This window comes from Rhopalosiphum maidis, chromosome 4 (genome assembly GCF_003676215.2).
Source record: "Rhopalosiphum maidis isolate BTI-1 chromosome 4, ASM367621v3, whole genome shotgun sequence".
In the NCBI taxonomy this organism is placed as follows: Eukaryota; Metazoa; Arthropoda; class Insecta; order Hemiptera; family Aphididae; genus Rhopalosiphum; species Rhopalosiphum maidis.
In genome coordinates, this window is record NC_040880.1 from 48,331,711 (window position 1) to 48,351,165 (window position 19,455).

General features: G+C 27.7%; 1 protein-coding gene across 1 annotated transcript in view; it reads left to right on the plus strand.

Moving 5' to 3' along the window:
• The first annotated feature begins 3,427 nt into the window (after positions 1–3,427).
• LOC113555848 (gamma-2-syntrophin) overlaps positions 3,428–19,455 on the plus strand; it is a 41,432-nt gene continuing 25,404 nt past the window's right edge. Inside the window, exon 1 of the mRNA XM_026960412.1 lies at positions 3,428–3,598. The gene's annotated coding sequence lies outside the window, so the exon portion shown is untranslated. The remainder of the gene's footprint in view (positions 3,599–19,455) is intronic.

Below are 19,455 nucleotides of genomic sequence, written 5' to 3' on the forward strand. Positions count from 1 at the left end.
ATATATTATATTCTGATAATAATTTATATTATTATTTTTTAAACAACTAGGCTATTTTTTATTTTTTATTGTCTATTTTTTTACATCTCTTATTATTATGCTTAATATGTTAAAAAAATTTTGTATGGACCAGTGCATTTTGTGCACTAAGAAAATGTATAGAATTATTATTGTTGAAATATAGTGCCTTATAAACAGTTAGCACTGTTAATATTTAATATTTTATTATTTTATTGTAATTGAAAATTGTTTCTAAATTCGTATACTATTGTACTATAATAATAGGCAAATTTAAAATATTTCATCTCATACGACATACTTACTCATAGTATGAAATTATACGTAGGTAGATATGAAGTAATTTTACGTTTTATTCTTATTTAAACATTTAATCTATTAACAAAAATAAATGTTATGTGTTGTTTCTATCTTACAAGTACATAACATAGTAAATTTTCCTTTAGCTATGTGAATTTCAATGTTAAAATGGGTTTACTAACTATTTTACTTGAAGGTAACATTTTCTGGGTTTATTGAAGGTGTTTTTTCGGTATTTTAATTTTTAGTTGTCAGAAACTCAGAAATCAGAATATTAAATATTATTACTAAACCTATTGTCTATGTATACAATGTGTCAGTAATTCTAAGATGAATTTAGTAAGTAATGTAAAAAGGTGTGTGCTGGACATAAATATATTGTATTGATAAATAATTGGAAACCTTAACAGAGCTGGATTTAGTGGGTTATGGACCCATAACAGAGCCTACAAAATATTGAATTACCTATCTATTTATAATAGATAAGTGTGCCCAGTGTGGTATATCATTGGTACTATATGTATAAAAAAAAATGGACAAGGATTTGTAATACGAGACACACTTATGCGGTTAATTAAAATAAAAATGATTTAAATTTTTATAATAATTTATTATTAATATCTTATTTTTAATTCTCAATTTTTTATATTATTTACTTGAGTGTTTTTTTAGAACAGAATTAAAATCCATTTATTCTAACTTTTAAGCATATTTTTGTTAGGCTTTTATGTATAAATTAATTTCTTGTAAGAACAAAATATTTCATTTTATTTAATACAATGATAACGTGCCTTAAGCGTGCGGTGTTGCCGGTGTTGGTAGCGTTCTGGAGCTACTCGCATAATATTATTAATGATCGTTTACTATGTATTCGCTCAACAATGGTACGTGACCTTTCATATTACCTATAAATTGTCTATTAAATACTCCTTAAAAATTAAGGCAAGGTACCAATCCCAAATATAAAATTTACTAATGTACTAATATATCATAAATGTTGTCTAGATTTCGATAAATATCAAAGCATAGTCCCAACATATTTTTTCATCAATTTTATGCTGTATATTTACAGGTACTTCAGACTCCCAGCTGTTTGTACCTATGAGTATAGGTTAGGTGTATTATGTTAACAATATTTATTTATTGCAATAGTGAATGCTAAGACGGCAATTAACAAGAAATCTTTTAAAAACAAAATTAGTTATCATTTAAATTTAATAACATATAAGTAAATAGGCTTAGGTAAAGTATAATTAATATAATATTTTCTATCTTTATTTCCATTGTATTATAAATTATGATTCATAATTAAAAACTAGGATCGTAGCATCCTGATGAATAAGGTGAGTGATTGCAACTGTGTAAAAAATTGAATCAACAAAGGATTGATCAGATTTTAAAAATTAAAAAAAGGTATAAATTTTGAGAGTCTATATTTAGCAATAAGTAGTACAATTAACATATTCTATAATTATAGTGTGTATCTACCTGATTTTAAACCTTATTAATCAATTATTGAAATTTAGTATCAAATATGTTATTGAATCACCGTAATAGAAAGGTATTTCAGGTATTTGGTATCTTCACTTAAGAGCCTTCAAGATATTCGGACGTAACACAGCTCTGTTCACTTCTGCTTTCTTTCTCCACTCTCTCTATTTCTGCTTGGTACGTTAGATCCTTAAGTATGAAGTTGTTATTTGATATCCATATCTATTTTATGATCGATTGTGAATTGAGTAAGTTCAAAATCACTTTCTTTCATTTACAAATTTTTTTAAATTAAAAATTAACCATCTTCCGCATGATTACACTGTAATATGTTATACCCTTCATATTTTATGAGTGGCTTTGCAATGCGATTCTATTGATCTTATGTTCACATCATCACAGTTCTTAACGGTACTCTTAACATTTCCGATTTTATTAGTATCTATGTATTTCCTTCTGTGTTCTAACTCACCCCATGAGGAACCAATCTCTATATTAAATTCCTACTAATAACCTCTAACGTGCACAACCAACCACTATAGAATGTTACGTTGACTTAACCAACCATAGTTTCATATAACTTTCATAAACTTTCAGTTTTTACTTAGTTAATATATTCTTGTTAACCTATTTATATAATGTCCCTTGAAGCGTCTAATTAAATAAATAATTCTTCTATCTAGAACTTTAATTAAATAAGTCTTGAAGTTTTTGGGTAATTTAGTTGTACATGGAAGACCGTAAAAATATATTATATATATTTAATATTTAAACTTAAAGACAATTTAAAACATTTTTTTTTTTGTTAAATTATGTTATACTATACTAAGGAATATTTTAGTATTATACTTTTATAGGTATTTTGAGTAGGTACTTACAAAGTTATACAAGTATATTATTTAGTAGGCGACTCAAAATAAATTCTAAATTAAAATAAAACATAAAAAACATCATATAATTCTTATATACCAAGCTTTGGTTTTAAATCTTTAAATAAAAATAACACTAATGACTTTATAATGACCATTAGTAAAAAATATATATCATACAATGCATTATTTAAAATGTGTTTTACTATTTTTTTTTTTTTTTAATCTTAAATAATCAATTTTGTACATGATATCAAATAATATATCCACTAGGTAGAAGTTACAAACAGATATATTAAGGATATGTGTAATAGTAAGTTGTTATTTACACACGCTATATAAATTACTGGTATGGATTTGCGTGCGTACGATGCGACAGCGATACGCGTGATCGACGCACGGTCAGGTGCCGTTTACACCGGTTTTTTTTCGGCACTGCGGTTAATTTTCCGTCCGCTCATTCAGACACCGGTCCTTTCAAAAACAACAAGCGATGTCGGCGCGAGGGCGAGTAGAAAACTTTTCACGCGTCACTGACGGGCCTGTCGCTGTGTATCAGGTATTCCGCGCGCGGCGTCACATGCGCGTTTGTCTGCCGGTCTTCACGGCGCATGCCGGGCGGCGGCGGCAGTCGGTCGCCCACGGACACTATAAACTTATTCGATTATCGACCGACGACGCCGCGACCGCCACAGCAGTCGCGCCACACTACCAGCGTACCGCCACTAGTAGTAACGCCGTCTCCGGTCGGAACGCTCAACGTTTGGCCGACTCGCGCTCGTCCGATTGTGGTGTGTCTGCGTCGCGTGCGATCTCCGGTGGTATGACCGCGGTAGCGTGAGGTATAGGTAGAGTAGTCGTCCGTCGTCCGCCGGCGGGAAATCCGATCGGGAAAAAACCGTCGAAAATCTCCGTCGTGGGTAAGTCCAGCTTTATTCTAAGGTTGAAAATATAATAATATTATTGTCATTTCGCGGGGTACCTACTGCAGTAATCATCGCCGCACGATAATTGAAAATGTCAAAATATTATAATATTATGATCAGATTGTTCGTACGTGCGTATATAATGCGCGGATAAGCCGGTAAAGGTACTATAGGCGCGTGTTTTGAATGGAGTAGCTCTAATGATAACGATATAATGTTGTGCGTGGCGAGGTTTTTCTCATGTCTGGTGTCCCGCGGCAGTGGCTTTTCGCTTGTTGTCGATGAATTCGTTGATCACGTTGTCGACGGCCTCGTTGTCGTAATAATCGTAACACTGCAGCAGCTCGTCGACCAATGTCGTACCGGTGCAGGCTGCGTAGACCTGCCCGCGCCGCCACCGTCGCCGGTCGTCCCGTTTACCGGACAATTTTTTTTTCAGCGCCTGCAACGGAAATAAACCCGTTAAAATAATACTAAATACTATAAATAAATACACACACATATATATATATACGATCGGGTATAATGTTATTAAGTTTTAACCTGTGCGTGTACAAAATATAATACATTATTTCGCGATATCAGAATATAACATGACCAGGTTGTGTGTTTTGGTATATAGGTATATGTTAGTTGGTTCTTACCCCATAGAATATACCGCGCGCATAATTGACGGCTGAAAAATCGTTAGTGATTTATAGTGCCCAGTAAATGGTTTCACGGTTTTTATAAATTGCCCCGGCGCACGCATTTTGGCAATTATTAAATTTATTATCTTTATGGCTGGGATACGACGTCAAACGGCGATTACAGTGTTTGACGACGACGAAACAGTAAAAATAAAAAAAATTCCCGCGTAAACGCTTACACTAATAATTCCACCATTTATACGAACGCCGCTTGTTCGATTTATTTTATAACAAGTGGCTTAACGCTTAAGTGAACCTAAAACAAAATAAATATCCATGATTTAAATCACGGAATTCAAAACTAGAACGGGACAATTTGATTAACCAATATAATTCAATATTCAAGTCGTACCTATACAAATGTTTTATATCCCATAGATTCTCAATTATTTGCAAGGGGCAAACCAATGGAAATAAGAATACACTAACTTCGCCGTGAACATCGCTATTCCAATACGCGACTATTGAATGTTTTGCATCTAAGTGCGCCGTAAATTGTATTAATAACGTTTATTTATCATACATAATATTATTTTTTTAAATCATACTGCACCTATTAAATATTCTTATATTTTTAAAGATATGAAAAAAGAAAATATTTTAATAAGTTTGACGCTATAATAACCAGTATTTAAATTGTAGATCTTCTTTTAAAAATATTTTAGCGTACATTCAAATCAATCGTTTAAATCATTTGTTTTATACTCTTTATTTATTTTTCAATAACTTTAATCACTAAGACTTACCCAGAAAAATATATACCTACTGAATAACTATACTCCATCAATTTGTACTACCTTTGAATTCATAACCGTCGCCCAATCAAATTTAATACAATGTTCTAATTTGTGTTCTTGTTTGTATTAAAATATTTATTACAAAGTTATCATGCTCATCTTATTGCTTATGCCAACGAGGTTATAAAATGATAATATAAAAATTAACTATATTATTAATTTATCGCTTCATTTTGTATATTGTGTTTTAGTCAGTGTTTGGAAAGAACGTCGTTCATGATCGCACGTTCACGCGTTCACGTTCATATTTATTGAACGATACGTGAACGTCATTCGTTTTTTTCAAATAAAACGTGAACGTGAACGACGTTTATATTTTTAATGAATTTGATCGATTTTTAACACGTTAAATTTATTTATCATTTGATAAATATATGTATAAAATATGTGTTTTCTCATTATAATTCCTATGATATTTATTTGATTACAACTCAAATAACATGTCAGATATTAAAAACATAATTCAGATACTTTATAAATTGTATATGCTCTAATCTAAATTGTATTTTTATTTTTGAGTTGAGTCGTATATGTTTATGAGTTTTTATATTTACTGCAGGTTAATGATTCATAATAAAAATTTAAAAAATTTAATGAACGACCCATGAACGCGTTTATTTTGTGAAAGAACGTGAACGCGAACGAGTTTCTTTCTTAAGGACTGAACGTGAACAGTGAACAAATTCATTTTTTAAGTGAACGTTTCGAACACTGGTTTTAGTTTTTATAAGTTGAAATTTTAAATCAAACCGTCTACCTACTATATTACTAATACTAAAAGAATGATCACTGTGGTCCTATACAGTTATAGTTAATATTACATGTACGTAAAGGCATTGTATATTATTTAACTTAATATGCTTTGACAGTCTACTAAAGAACTTTTACTGTATACTAAGCCTTGCAGAGATAAATGGTTTCGGTAGAAGTAATGTATAACGGCAATTACAAATAATGTTTGAGGGTGAAAATTACATTAATATATTACGTTATATTTTCAACCTGAACGCTTTGATATATACACATGTTAAATTGCAATTTAAAATTTCAACTACATTGAATTTGATTTTTGAATTACCTATTAAACTATAGATATCGTTGTAAATAAATGAATTACAATGTTATTTTATAATAATATTTCACGGTTTTTTTTCATATTTTTAATATAAGCTTATTAGTATTCATGTTTGGTATTTTGTAAGTAGTATATCCTTATGCTGCGTGATTGTATCATATATTCATGTACAAACATCATATAAGCTTAGTACACTATATGTAATATACTCGAAAATATATTACATACACATATATTGTAGACTGTAGTCAAAAATAAACATTTATAATATATATTTATACTCTAATATCCTATCTATATTTTAAGCTTTTGATAATTATAAATTTTAACTTTTATTATGATACCGATACGCTTATGTAATATTTGATAATATTGATATACACGAGGTAGGTAATATACACGGAAATATTTTATTTAAAAATTAATTAATATTATAAAATTAAAAATAATTGTTATTTTAAAAGAGTTTAATTTTTAAGGATCTAACTAACTTTTGAGTTGAAAATAAATAAAAAATGTCGGTAAAATTAAAAAAAAATGTTTAATATAAGTTATATAACTATATAAACAGTAAATGCGTGTGTAACATGTACAAAGACGTGTTAAGGAAAAATAAGTACGAAGATCATAATAATTTTTAATTTGACTTACAATATAACAATAATTTCAATAGTTAACAATTACTAAAAAAAAATATTTAAAATACCATACTTATCCATAGTTTGCTTTTGAATTTTATAACGTAATTATCACATAACATCTATTATATGGTCTAAATGCACAACATTTATATTATAATCTTGTAACACGATGAATCATGTCTGATATTTTAACAAATAACGACAACAATTATTAAATTCAATCTTTCAACTATACATTATATGGTAATAATGATTTTAGATTTTAGATTTCAATTTTTATTTTTATTTTTTTCCACCTTCACAAATACATGTCTATAGGTATAATTTTGTAATAAAAGACTTTTATGAGTTTTAATAATAAGTTAATAACAATAATTTTTATAAAAATAATGTAAAGGTATAGCCTACAAAAGGCACTTAGTGAAATTAATTATTTATTATATTGAATGCGTTGATATTATTGAGATATTATTTAAATAATCAAGAATGGTTTTTTATATAAAAATAAAATTTATATTGAACTTTATTGAGATTTTCTTCGGTTATTCTAAAAATTATTTTTTCTCTGGGAATTTCAATTTAAAATTGATTGAATAGTAATTAATTTACATAAAATGCATTATTATATTCTCGAGAAAATAAATAATATAACATATAACCATTGTAATTTGTTAAAATATAACTTTTAAAAAAATTGTTATTTTATTTTTCATACTTAAAATGTTTTTTTATAAAAAAAAACTTTATAATAAAGAATAAAGAATAAATATGATATTTTAAACTTAAAAGAATTTAAAATAAAATATGTTTTTCCTCGTGGTTTAGACTTGAAAGTCTATGGCACTTATTTATTCAGTATACAATATTCAAAAGTTGTTAAATGAAATTTTAAAACAACATTTATTAAATCTAAAAATACTAGCTTCACTGTGAAAATATAAATAAGATATTTTTCATTAATACTGTTTCACATTCCAGTAAAACACAGCCGTTAACAATTTATCACTTTAATAACAAGATGTATTTTTCATTACTAAGTTTGTTGTATTTAGTTTGCAACCTTCTTATCCAGAATTAATGTAAAACAATCGACAAACTTGTTCTAATCTATAGTTAATTTTAATTGTATTTGTGTGATTATGTAGAATTGGAATTCAATAATTTATCATAGTAGATATACGGATAACTATTCTTAACAGACACCCATATTTTTTAAATTTATTTATATTATCAACACAAATATACAGAAGTATTTTATATTTTTATTAGTGATATGGTATGATTAATTTAGTTTTACTATAAAAAACGCGTATAATTGATTATATTTTAAATATGTTATTATTATTAATTTATACTTATCTAAGAACTGTATAAAAGTGTGAATAAGTTCGTGGTATAATAGTTTGAAATTAGCCATGATAAAAAAAATCATTTTATTAATATAATAATAATATATATAATTATAAAAAAGATTCAAGTCTTTACAATTTATATTTTTCAAATTGGAAGATACTAACTAACATCGTTATTTTTTGTTAAAATAATTAATTATGTAGAATGCTTTATACAAAACGTCTAAAAAAATTAATTGCGCCTAAGCACTTCCATTATTTTTAACTATAAACATTTCTCAAAAAGAACCTTGCATTATATTTTCAAGCTTTTTATCTATCAACAAACATTTTATCAAATAAATTAATCAATAACTTAAAATTAAAATTTTTAATATATATAAATATCTACAGCCCAGAATTAGACAAAATATTTTTTTAAATATATCATGATATAATAATATTTAGACTAATTTTCAAGTTCTTTCTGTAGCCTTAATTCCTTAATGAATTAAAAAAAAAAATATTATCATAATTATTTGAAATATTAATATTTATTTCGTAATATTTTGAAATATTTCTCAGAATTACTATTGCTTACATAAAAATAATATCAAAAGTTTCGTGTTTAAACCAAAACCGTGATGTATACTTATTGATTTTATCATAGATTAAAATATATTATATAAAAGTATAATTAGATACTTACTTTGACATTTTATAGAAAAAAAAATAAAAATTTCTTAATTATTTTTAATTTATGATTATAGTTGTGTATATTATTATTAGCAATTATAGTTAAAGTCTATACAACTAAGTAATACATTTAAATATATTTTGAACATTATTTTATTTTAAAAACATTGTTTTAAATTTAAATTACTTGTGAATAATTATTGACCTGCAAATTACATAAAAATGTGTTAACTAAAAATTATAAAAATAAACTTTAATTTATTTATTCCAATGGATATAAAAAATAAGTAATTTTATTAATAATAATTTTGAAATTTATATTTATTTAAAATTATTAATTGTTAATTTTATGTTATTCTACAAGTAATTATAGTTAGTGAAATGTTCGACAATGTAATATCAGTTATAACTCACAATAATACTAATCAGTAAGCCGTACAAAATTAGATTTGTTAATAAGTATAATCAATTGTATTTGTATCATGAATGATAAAAATTTTAATCTACTACAATAATTATTATTCTTAAGCATTACAGTTATTATTTATTTTTATTAATTATACCAGACCTGTACGGTCCTGTACGATCTACACAACCAACATTTTAATAGTAAAGAGGTTCTAGTATTATATTTTAATTTGGAAATAAATTATTTTTGCAATTATTTATTTAGATGCATTTCGTATAATTAATTAACAATGAAAAATATTGTATAGTAAGTATTGTGCATGTCTACATTTCATATTTAAAAGTAAGTAAAGCATATTTAAACAAATCAATTTATATGTTAAATATTATTAAAATGTAACGCCAAGAATTGCAAATATATTTAATAATCTCAAATTCTAAATTCACTCACGCACTGCTGTTTTTCTCTCAACCCACATGCAATATTATTTAATGTTATGTCAACCAACAAAACCAACTGTATAGTCATTTTTTTTCTATTGGGTATTATTGGTCTCCATGATAACACACACACACACACACACACACACACATATATATATATATATATATATATAACCTTTAGGCTACATAAAATCGCTTCCCTTATTGAAAACGTCTTTTTCAATTCTCTAGAAGACCGTCTTATTATTATTTTCTGGCCTTTTTGCGTTTTTCTCCAATCACACAACCAAATACACTAGAGTCACGTTCATAATCCCAAACTATTTCTCGACACAGTTGTTTTTATTGTACATACACAATCGTAATTTTAATTGGACACGTCTAATGGAACGCCCTTACATCAGTCTGCACTCGGACTAAATACGTCATATTATATGTAGGTACACTACATATGTGACGTATTTACTATACACTATATAGGTACATATATACTACGACACAATATATAAAAATAAAACACACTCCATATTTCAATGGTCTATATTTTTTTTTAAAGATGAAACTTGAACAACTACTAACATTTTATGGTTACATACTTTTATAAAATTATAGTTTTATTAGATTCACAAGATGTACAAGGTGTTCACTATATTTGTAAATACATGCGTATTGCTTGTGTATTTACGAGTATACGCATATAGGTACGTTATATAGACAGATAAATTACGAAAAAAAACTTAATAGCTACGATATTCGTGGTAGGTACATGGTATAAGTAAATAATATTATTTTCATCATAAATTATAGATATTACAGTATATATTTATTATTTTAGTACAACTTATAATTAATGTCCACTCACCTTGACGTATTTATTGCAAGCACCGACTATGGTCCGTAACGTGGTCATCGTGCACCGACTCCGGAGAACCAACTGATACCGCGTGGTATAGTGCATAGTGTATACGCACTGCAGCGGGCCGCGGCATCCCTCCGGCTATGTGTTAAGGGGCAAGTGATCGCGGTGCGGGGGAAGTGGAAGGGCGTGTAGGTTCTCACGGGAGAGAAAACCGTTTCGCACGTGTCCGAGAAAAATAAAAGGGGCACCGGCGTGGCACGTGGGAACCGCTACGCAGGACACGTGCCACGATCAAATATAATATATTTAATAATAATACAACAATAACAATGCTTCGTACACGTTAAGTACGCCACATCACCAATATATTTATATCGTACGTGCGTACGTCCATTCTTCGTCCCCAAAATATTTTCTCGTCACTATACCTTCCCGGTTTCGATTGCCATTTTCCTTATCCCGATCATAAAATCATAATATGTATTATAATTTATAATGTATTCTTATTCGATTATTTCTGTTAATTCGATTAGATACTTTGTGTAACAAAAGAGTGTACATCATATTATTATTTATTATATACGATTGGATACGTAGGTAATCCGTTAGACCTAACTTGACAGAGTTTTCAAATCGCGTCGCCTCGTGGGAATACGTTGGGTTTTTTTATAACGAAACTTCAAAGTCATAATCCTATTCGTTTTTTTGTTATACATCAACGCTACTTCTATTTCTATATACAAAGATATATGTATATTTGTTTTATCAAAAGTCACTTTTTATTCAATATTTCGTTGTGTCATTGCAATCAAGCGTCGGTCTATAAGTGCACATAAAAAGTTGTTTGGTCATTGAAATAATAACAATATAACATGGAACCTATATATTTTTATGTATAATGGTCCAAAAATAATGTCGCTTGTATATATTTGCGACATGTGTTATTCTGAATATTTTTTTACGATTAAAAAAAATGGCAAACTTCCCGATCCAATACTTTTATAACAGTATAATACTACAATCAATTGGTTATGATGTGTAATTCAAAAAACACAATGTATTTTATACATAAATTAATAGTAATGAACTTACGGACACTTAACTATTATAAAATCAAATGTGTTGATATTTTAGTTATAAACAACTAACTTGGGTTATATATGTAAATCGAGTAATAATTAACTTAGTAAAATTAATTTAAGATTTGTATAACAGTATAATCATATTGAAATAATAACAATAATAATATTACAACATACAACTTATTATTAAAAATCAGCTAGAGTATATGATAAAGTAAAATATAGACTATTGACAGTATTTCAGTTATTAATGAATGTTTTAAAAAAATGTCATATTTTAAATAGTATCAATCTACATACACTTATTATGCTATAATATTTTATATGGACTTAACACTTAAGTATGTGAAATGAATGTAAATGTAAAAATCTTTTTAAAACAAAAATTTCCATTTAAAATTTCTTAATTTTAAAATGTCTAAAAACAAAAATTTAATTTAATATTATAATGTATTACAATAGTAAATAATATCTATATTTATAAAGGTTGTATTAAAGCCTAAATAGCCAACGCATTGACTCTATGGGATGTTATAAATATGAAATTAAATAAAGGTAAATTAGTTCTTACGGACGAATATATAGTAATAAAATAATATATACTTAACATTGTACTATTAAACAAGTAAATTAAATTAATCCATACATAATCTCATTAAATTAAAACTATATTTATTAAGTATATTTATTATATAAATTTAGAAATGAGGAACATACACTAATTTTAATATCCTATAACTGCCATAAGCTCATGTACAATTCTAATTGTCGGATATTGTTCAATACATATATACAATTAAAAAGGAAAATGTGTAAGTTAGCCAACTAAATAATATAAAAAAAAACCTATCTATAGTATATTATACGGTGCTAATATTTTATAATATGCATATTTATATTAGTTGTTTTTTTATTTAAGAGTTACGCTTGGTTTAAATATCGAAGGGAGTTTTGTAATGCTTTCATTTGGATTTTTGAATTTTAATTCACTTGACATTGTTTTTTTTTTCATCTGGCACTTGTCTGCAATTTGCGGACACGGTCGACCGGACCCTTATCCATTACTCGTGAACAGATCCCTTCTCAAAGTTTTATAATTATTATTGAGTATAATATAATAACAACAATTGGACAATCATAACTCGAAATGTTATTTTGACCGATTTTAAATGCATTGTTCTGTAGGTCCGTGTTTTCCACATTCAAATGATGAATGGACACGACCAGAACGAATTGACTTATATAGTGTCATAAAGGTCCTTCTCGCGGAACAGGAAATTGGCGTTTATATTTTAAACTCCATAACCGCGGAATTCAGTGATATCGTTCTCGATTCAAAGAGGGCAGAAGTCATGCGATTCGATTTCAAATAGAATTTTTACCCTAAAATAAAATATTAAAAAAATTCACGACTTTATTATACACAGCATTGTATCCATTTTTCAATTCCTATCTATACGACGTATTTCGTATCCGATTGTATTGTAACACATTAATATTTTTTAGTTTAGCGATAGCGATGCTTTTACAATAAATCATATTTATTTTTTTTCAGAGAATATATAACTTAATAATTTCTTGTATTGACTTGACTGTATTATACAATAGTTATAAATGCAAATTAAAAATATTAAAATAGAAACTCGTTTACTTTTCTATAACTTTTTTATTAGCTATAGCCTATAGTATGATAAAATATTGTTTTTATTATGTTTTAAAATAATTAGAGAACAAAATTAATTTAAAATAATACTTATTAATACTCATTACTCAGTGCTGACTTTAATTTTAAGTATATTAATATGAGTATTTATAATATAAAAATACAAATAGGTATAGGTATTGACGTTTTAGAGATGTTTTTTTAAATTTTATTTGGTAAGTATACTTAATTAAAAGTAAAATTATTTTTTGAAATAATTACTATACAGAATATTTCTTAAATTCTATACAATTTAATTTACAACATCGATCAACTATAATTAAGAATAATTGGAACATATTTTAATACCATTAAAAGTATTTATCAATTAAAAAAAAATCACAAATCTCATCATACATAGATAAAGTTTAAACAATATTCGCTGTGAATAGTGTAATTTAAAAGTTAAATAATATGTAATCGTTACTATTTGTGTTTTTAATAACAAGCGACGATAATTTAAAATTTAAAATCCTTTAGGGTTTAGTTTATCTAATAAAACGTGTAAAGTGATGAAGATGCATTTGAGTTGAGCATGCGGAACAGGAAATCGTCATGATTGATTGATGATCGACTGTCGATTGATTGAGCGACATGTGTGCTCGTTAACGTCCGATTGTCGATACATAAGCAATTGGTAAAATAAAATTTTGAATGCAAACGAAATGGTTAGTTTTTCATAAAACAAAACGTATGGTTATTCATGTTTTTTTTTTTAAATAATATTGAAGTTTTGAATAATATATACTTATAATATTTAAAATTTATTGATTACGATTTCTACATTTTTATAATATTTTGCAAAGTTTTTGTTTTAATCAGTATGGAATATTTTTAAACATCTATCAATGTTTTTGTATTCTGTTGTTGTGCAGTATATGTTATTTTTGGTAAAATTTGCTTTAATATGGGTAAAGTATAAAGCAACAGGCATTTTATAAATTATTTATTCAATATTTTAAAGAATATAAACTTATATTTAATATACGAATATACAAGGTCTGGAAAAAATTAATTAAGTGTCAGTCTCAATGTTTATGCATAGCGGGGTTTTTAAGGAGAAAACATTTTTCAAAAGATTAAAGTATAAAAAATAAAACATAATATAGGTAATAAAAATAAAGTGAATATTTACATTTTTTTTTTTTTTGATAAATCAATTTCAGTTTAAATACCATAAGATACTCGTACATAGCTAATTTTTTTTTAGCTTAATCAAAATTAAAAAACACATACAATTTTAATAATAAAATCATTTATAATCAAGTATTTTTTTGATTACCTAAATTATATTTCGTTATATATCTGTTATTTACTCTATTGATACCACTCTTCCTACATAATATTTTATTCTTATTTGTTTTTAATCCAATATTAAATTGTCCGTAAATTATAAAATCACTACAGAATATATATTTTTCGCGTTTACAAGCCATTAAGGCTTTTTTTCTGCTTTCATAAGTTCTTCCCAAACTATCCGATCATCGGCATTTATAATTCTTGTTATTCCTAAGTTTTCCAAATCTTTATTAAATTTGTTCATTAATATACCTTATGTATTAGTTTGTCCTTTGTCCGCCATATATGGCCTGCCCACTCTAGCCTTTTAACTTTCAGACATTTTTGTATATTTAGTCTGTTGAAAATTCTTTCAATCTCTTCATTTTTCTCCTTTCGTAATTTCCTGATTCCAGGTTTAATGTGGGATGACCATATATTTTCTTTAAGATTTTAATTTTCAATATTAAAGGTTTTTGTTTATCGCCTTTCGTTGTTGTCCAGGTTTTGCATGCTTACATTGTTATATATACGCCCAGTAGGTCGTATAGGTAGGCTATTATATATAGCTTCGTTTTGGTTTCCTTTGAAAGTAGCTTCAATGAGTATACTTCCCATTATATGCTACTCATTATCCTCTATTTTCTAAGACGAGTCTCAGCCTTATTTCGTTATGCATGTTATTACTTTGGTTTATATTAACTCCCAAATATTTGAAATTTGCACTGTTCAAATGAGTGAGTAAATTCCCAGTCTAAGGTTTTGCATTTGTAGAATATTATTTGTTTTTGTTTCTACTTTCTATATTACAAAGCCACAAAGGTCGACAAATACTTAATATATACCTAATACGTAAGGTATACAACGACCAGCTGATTGAAAAAAGGTAATATTTACGTTTAAAGCTAAGAATAATATAGTGGACGTCGAATAATATTATATTTACGAACAGATAAGATTATTTTGGCAATACATTTTGTATCCGCATATTATGTACTTATATATTTATAATATTTACGTAACACATTTATATGGTATATATAAATATCCAATATCCAATATTCCATTTTATAATCCTTTTATCGTTTTTATAGCAAAAACGCATCAGTTGGCGCATAGACGCATAGTATAATAACAATAAAATACCATTGTTATGTTGTTTTTCTATGTATTTTGTAATAGGCATACCTACTATCTGTCCCTTATAACCGGCAGCCATAGCGTATAACATAATGCGTATTATGTGTAACTGCAGCATGAGCAGCTAGCGCAAGCACTCATCGCTATCTCCCGTCCGTCGCACGGCAACGATATTGATAAGTAATAATAATAATACGCACAACAAAACGCATTACAATAATAAGAATAATATAATGTATCCGCTCGCCACAACAGTTCTATATATATAAACGCAATTAAATATATTGGATTGTGACGTGTTCGATGAGCCGCGATGCTTTTATTTGCGTTGCTCGCTTTTTAATGGTTTCCTAAAAAAAAAAAAAAAAATAGTAATAATATTACATCTGACATCCAATACGTCGATTATGTTATTGTATATGCATAAATCGTATCGTTCGATCCCAAAGTCACGCTGCAGTTCTTCGGCGGTGTGATATGCAGTACACTATATTATACTCGTCTGTGTATAAAGGCTCGTGTGTACATTATGCATGATATGTAGGGTGGTAGAAAAAAAATATGGCACATTAAACGCGCGTCCGCGGGTAATCGCTAGGGATACATTAAATCATTGTTTAGCAGCCGTATCGCCACACGCTTTTGCCGACGTTTTTATGACGATTGTTTTCCGTTTTATTTGGACAAAAGTCGAGACGCGATTTTCCGCGATCACCAGTGTTATCTATATTCATGCACGCTATACACATCAGCGGTATCGGTTCGGTGCTCTGCTGCACATGTCGCGGTATAAGTCCGGGTCATCGGCGGCTCGCGGCCGAACAAATTGAAGTGCTTGTATATACATTATTGTTATTCTTATATGATATTATTTTATGCGATAGGCCAGCTTGGGGTCGTTGTTGTCGCCGCGTGGACATTGGTCAGCAGCCCTCCTATAAATAACTCTCTTGTATATGCACACGTATGCATACACGGCGCGGTCAATTGCCCGTGTCCCTTACACAAACAATTGTGCAATCGGCCAGACTCGTACGTATATAGTATGGTGCACTGTAACACCGGACCACTATAGTGTATTATAGAACACTTATAATAATATGACAATATAATGTACAACTGCAAGCGGCATACGACTTAGTGCAGCATTTTCAATTATTGTCCAACTGTCGTATACGCGCTCGTGTTATAAACCATCGGAACGATCGAATCATGTGACATTTACGAACTGATAATAATCCATATTTCTGTCTACGTATAATTGTTTACGAGTTCGTGCGTATTACATGTAGGCAATGATAATATTATTATACATCGTATAAATTGTATAGACTACGATATTGCTGTTCGTCATATACTCGTACGCACGATCTAAGTCCCCAGCGAGTACGTATTCATATATACATTATATTATATATATATATATATATATCTGTATTTTACGTCCTTGTCATATTAATTATAAATTTTAATATTATGCATGTAGGAATATCAGAAGTTATCCCAAATATCGGTCACTTTTGTCGGAAATATATTTTGTCGGTGTTTGTTTCTATATAGCACACGCTTAAGACGTGATTACCGGGGCATACAAATCTGACAAATCCATGTAATAATTTAAGTGTAATCCTACCTATATTAAATAGCGCTTATATGTAATGGTTGTATTTATATATGGTAGTATATATGATATATCGCATATATTAATTTATGTATGTATACTCATATGTCGGTCACCGAAATCGATATAATGATTATTAGTCCCAAATAAGTAATTAATAAGCAATTATTTTCCGTTTTAATTATGATAGACAATTAATAAGAATACGCTGGATGAATAATAATTATTATTACTAGTCACTGCGCTAGATACGACAAATGAAATAAAATCTTTCTATCTATATTTATTAATAAAACGTGACAGTTCTTGTGAATATTAAATATTTATTATAGCATACACACACATAATATTGAACAATTAACACGGTTTGATAATTTACATTATATATATGTGTGTGTGTGTGTGTGTATAAACATTTATTATAAATTTAAATAACATAATCAGCCCAAACATCAATTTATTGATTATTAATCAAGAATGTAATAGTAAAAAGTTTGAAGTCAATTAATTTGAACTTAGTTCAGTGATTATTGCTGTTAGCTATGTTTCGTCAATTTCGGCGTAGAGTCAAAAAAATGTTAATATATACACTCAGAATCCGATTTCTTATAAATTTCATACGAATTTCACAAATGTGTATAGCAAATTATAACTAAATTAAAATATTATATGAATATGATATGAATTTTGACATGCAAATTGAGGACTCTGTTGCGTGTACAACTATGAAATATGAAAAAATGATAAAATGAAAGTACACGGTACATCTTAATAACATTGGAACTTAATGTGCTTAAGTTTAATAGACCATGTAATGGGCGCGAAGGTCATAATAATTTGTATTAGAAAAATCTTGTATAGTACAATATGAAATTATATATATATATATATTTTTTTTTTTATCAAATATGAATTTATACGTTTTATAAAAATAAACTACAAAAATTGATTCCTAAATATTAAAAAATTGGAATAATATGCAAAAATACGCATTAAGTACATATTTTTTTATTTATTTTTAAAACTAAGTTTATATCAATATAATGATTGAAGTCTATTAATTTAAAATTCTAAAATCTATCAATATTATGTGTATTTACTTTTAGATGTTAAAAAATACAATTTTTTAAAGTGCAATGCATTCACATGTACAATTTATGCATAATAATAATATTGTTGTATTTCTCACGACGACACAAAAAATTATAGGTATGTGATGAATTGTCAATTGTTGCATAATATAAATGTGTTGATTTTTTTTGTCAAGCGGGATATATGCAAATAAAACTATAAGCGATTGTGTATCTATTCGTAGGTATGCTTTGTATGTTCGCACTTTACTATTGCAAAATGTTTTTACTTATATTCAAATAGTAAACGCGTGCGATTTTTAATGAAGGGATTTAACGTGAGAAATTTACATACACAAGTAATAACCGGTTCACCGCCACCCTCTGAGAATGACTGGCCCGGGCAACAAAAACAACCTTTAGTTTACTATTTCGAAAACGGGGGTAACTCATTTATTTATTTAAAAATAAAAAAATAGCTAATAATACGTCGTTGCTTTTTCGGGATTACCGGCCCTTAACAAGTTTAGACTAATGAGAAAGACACGCGACCGACGTAACGCCGCGCAAAGCTTCAAAAGAATAGCATATTATGTATTTTATATATGCACGTAAACGCGTAGTATGGTTTTTATTTTCAAACGAGCTCAGCTAATCCTCTCTTTATGAAATATTATTGAAAACAGAATCGAACACAATAGTTGTATATATTTTTAATGCTTGGTGTGTAACAACCCGCCTTCGAAGTAATCAAAGCAGCTATATATATAATATTCTATATAGTGATTCGATCTTTGTGATGTATACTACTGCTGTGTAATGTGATATACGATCATCTTGATTATCAATAGCCAATGACGTCATAGTATTCGTCATATAAACTGCTAGTTTATTGTTTTTTAATGAAAATAAAAAATGTAAAGCTGTGATTCAAAATTCTTACGCGTTGTATAATATAATATTAAGTACAAGACGTGATAAGGATTCATAAATAAACAGTTATTTGATTTAAAAAAAT